Below are 4,213 nucleotides of genomic sequence, written 5' to 3'. Positions count from 1 at the left end.
GCCCCCAGCAGGTCCAACCAAGTCGGGCAGGTATTCCAGGTAGAGTCCAGACAAAAAACAGCACCTGGCCCTCCAGGTTGGGGGTTTGGGTGTGGGGCCAACAACCCCACCCCATAAAAAGACATTACTGTTACGGAAACTTCTACGAACTATACCACTACGGACCTCACAGTAGACTCGAGCCAACCTATTAGCAGTATGACCGCCCCTGATGAAAGCCTTCAACCGGAAGTCAGGAGCGCGATGGGTAGTCTACTGGGACCCAAAACAACGATCTGCCTGGGCGCATGGAATGTCCGTACCATGTTTGACACGTCAAAAACAGCTCAGGTCACGAGTGAAATGAGAAGATGCAGGTTGGACATCCTGGGAATAAGTGAATGCCGATGGACCGGTTCTGGACACCAGGCGATGAGCGATGGCACAGTTATCCTGCACTCTGGGCACTCCGATCAACACACGCGCGGCGTGGCCCTCATAGTCTCAAAGGAGAAGGTCAACACCTTGCTAGTCTGGGAACCCCTCGGCGACAGACTGATCAGAGTCCGCTTCAACTCCATGCACTGTAAACTCACCATCATTCAGTGCTATGCACCAACTAATGAAGCGAAGGAGGAGGAAAAAGACCAGTGGTATGAGGAGCTACCGCAGACAGTCTCTAAAGTTCCCCAGCATGACATGCTAGTGATCATGGGTGACATCAACGCCAAGGTGGGAGCTGATAACACAGACTGTGAGAGAGCTATGGGGAAGCACGGGTGCGGTGTGATGAACGACAATGGTGAGCGTCTCGTTGACTTCTGCATGACCAACAACTATGTCATTGGTGGCACCATCTTTCCACACAAGACTATCCATAAACTCACATGGAAGTCACCTGACGGTTCCACCACCAACCAGATCGTTCACATCTTGATCAACGGAAAGTGGAGCAGGTCCCTCCAAGATGTTCGAGTTTATCGTGGAGCCGATGTCAACAGCGACCACTACCTGGTAACAGCTACTATCAAGCTGAAACTAAGGAAGGCGCAAAAGCAGAATAAACGCAAAAAACATCTTGATGTAGCCAAACTAAGATGCCAAAAGACCAACAAAGAGTTCTGCCTGGAACTGAGGAACCGCTTCAGTGCTCTCGCCAAACCTGCAGACAAAGACTTGAACACCCAAGACAAGTGGGAAAACATCAAAAAGTCTTACGTAGGGGCAGCCACCAAAGTCTTGGGCTATAGAAAGAGAGAGGACAAAGAATGGTTAACACCTGGCACCTGGCAAAGAATTGAAAAAAGAAAACAGCTGAAAGCCAAGATGCTTAGCACAAAATCACTCAGGCTCCATGAGCAGGTCCAAAAAGCCTACAAGGAAAAGGACAGAGAGGTAAAGAAGAGTGCGAGGAGTGACAAAAGGGCCTTTGTGGAAGACCTAGCAGAAAAGGCGGAGTGTGCAGCTGCACGGGGCGAGTTGAGCACGATTTACAAAATCACTAAGCAACTCACTGGCAAGTACACCAGACAGCCATCCCCTATCAAAGATAAACAAGGCAACATCCTCACCACTGACAGTGACCAGATCTTAAGATGGGCTGAGCATTTCCGTGAGGTTCTCAACTGCCCTGAGCCAGACGATCCTGCCAACCCCTCTCCAGCCGAAAGTGTCCTTGACATCGAGACAACCCCCCCAAGTAAGGAAGAGGTCAAACTTGCCATCAAGTCCTTGAAGAATGGGAAAGCTTTCGGCATAGACTCCATGTCCATGCAGAGATGCTGAAAGCTGACCTTAACACCTCCGTCAATGTGTTTACTGACCTCTTTAAAAACATCTGGAAGAAAGAAGTAATACCTCCAAGACTGGGACAAGGGCCTGATTGTCAAACTCCCCAAGAAAGGAAACCTCCAACATTGCGACAACTGGAGGGGCATCACGCTGTTATCAGTACCATCTAAGGTCTTCTGCAGGATCCTACTCGACGGAATCGATTATGCTATTGACCAGAAGCTACGGCAGGAGCAAGCAGGGTTCAGAAGAGGAAGGGGCTGCACAGACCAGATCTTCGCTCTGAGGAACATCATCGAGCAGTGTGTAGAATGGAACACTCCTCTGCACATCAACTTCATCGACTTCCGCAAAGCCTTTGACAGCATACATCGTGACACCCTATGGAAGATCCTTAGGGCCTATGGAGTTCCTCCAAAACTGGTCACTCTCATAGGAATGTTCTACCGTCACTTTGAATGCAGTGTCATTGTTAGTGGTGAGCCATCCCCATGGTTCACTGTGGAGTCAGGTGTGCGGCAAGGGTGCACTATTTCCCCATTCTCTTCCTGATTGCCATAGATTGGGTCATGCAGAATACAACTGACAGACCCAGGGGTATTCAGTGGACTTTGTTCTCCCAACTTGAAGATCTAGACTTCGCCGATGATCTTGCTGTCCTTGCATCAAAGCACATCCATCTGCAGGAGAAAACTGACAGACTGAACAAATTTGCCCAACAGGTAGGGCTGAACATCAAGTGAAAGCCCAGTGAAAGCCCATTGGGAAACTCCAACTCCCATTGTCATTGTGACACAGAACTCCACAGCACACAAGTGAACACTGCACACAACGAAATTGCATTTATGCCTCACCCGTGCAAGGGGGCAGCCCTCAGTGGCGCCCCATGGGGAGCAGTGCGGTGGGACGGTACCATGCTCAGGGTACCTCAGTCATGGAGGAGGATGGGGGAGAGCACTGGTTGATTACTCCCCCCACCAACCTGGCGGGTCGGGAGTCGAACTGGCAACCTCTGGGATGCAAGTCTGACGCCCTAACCGCTCACCCATGACTGCCCATGTCAATGCGTCCAAAACACAAGTGATGTGCATTAATGTCACCCCTGATGTACCAATCACAGTGGATGGACATGCTCTCAACTATGTTGAGGACTTTACCTATCTGGGGAGTCTTGTCAGTAAGGACAACTCTGCGCAAAAGGACATCAGAGCAAGACTCGGAAAGGCACAGGGTGCTTTTGCTAAGCTGCCCACCATCTGGAAGTCCAAGCAATACAGTTTACGAACAAAGGTGCGACTGTACAACAGTAATGTAAAATCTGTACTGCTGTCCGGCTCTGAGTGCTGGCGAGTTACATCTAACGACATGAAAAAAGTCAAAGCCTTCCACAACGGATACCTCAGGAAAATCTGCAGAATCTTCTGGCCCGAGAAGATATCCACTGCACATCTACTCAAAAAGACCAAGTGCAACAGCATGGTGCTAGAGATTAAACGCCGACGATTCCAATGGCTTGGGCATGTTCTCAGGATGGACCAAGACCGCATACCCAAAACCGTGCTACGATGGACTCCACCTGGGAAAAGGAAGCAAGGCCAGCCCAAAAACACCTGGCGGCGTACAGTGACAGCTGAGCTGAAGGAGATGCATCTAACCTGGGGTGAGGCACAGCATGCTGCTCAAGACAGGTCCAGGTGGAGGCAGATCGTGGAAGCCTTATGTCCCATCAGGGACGAAGAGGATTAAGTAAGTAAACTGCCTGGCTATAGCCTAATAGCAGAACCACAGACGTGACCACATAACACCACTTCAGAGTCGTCCCTTCACGTTATTAGATGAAACATGTTCTACATATTTGTTTGACATTCTATGTTTAGAGAGGATAAAAAATTAATGCTTACTGTTTACTCCACTCACACCGGCTGGAGTGAATGGTCGCTGTCTTGGTCAGGTTCAGTTCAAAAAGTCAACATTTTCATGTACTGCCCAAATCAGTCGATATCAAGAAGAACGATTCTATTCTTCCGCAGTGTGTGTATTCGTCACACATTTCTTTGCAGCGGCCGGCCAATGAGGGGAGCACCATGTAATTCACCACGTACGCCTAATTCAAATCTCAATTTCTTCAGGGTGTCAGAACTAGGTAGTACTACAATCAATGTTTTAGTGTGTCTTTACTAGGGATGGCACAAACCGCACCGAAAACCAAAACCGTACAATTCACACACATACCTAACCGAACCGTGCAATCCGTGGTAAACCGCAATTCATGTACTGCCCAGAAAAATATGTAAAACAGAGATTCTAGGAGTATCTTATCCAGTCTCTCTGATTAAAACATTAGCGTATAAGACCAATCAGAGGATGACACAATTAATATCACACCATTTTCACATTATAAGCCTATACAAACCATATGTAGGATATTTAGTGATAAGTCTAA

The 4,213-nt window shown here is 48.6% G+C and overlaps 1 pseudogene; it reads left to right on the top strand.

The window, feature by feature from the left end:
- The first annotated feature begins 243 nt into the window (after positions 1 to 243).
- Positions 244 to 3,516, top strand: LOC134460287 (uncharacterized; annotated as a pseudogene).
- The last annotated feature ends 697 nt before the right edge of the window (positions 3,517 to 4,213 follow it).

The sequence above is a fragment of the Engraulis encrasicolus genome, chromosome 12 (genome assembly GCF_034702125.1).
Source record: "Engraulis encrasicolus isolate BLACKSEA-1 chromosome 12, IST_EnEncr_1.0, whole genome shotgun sequence".
NCBI lineage: Eukaryota > Metazoa > Chordata > Actinopteri > Clupeiformes > Engraulidae > Engraulis > Engraulis encrasicolus.
Note: the sequence above shows the minus strand (reverse complement) of the source record. Positions and strands in the feature narration are given on the sequence as shown.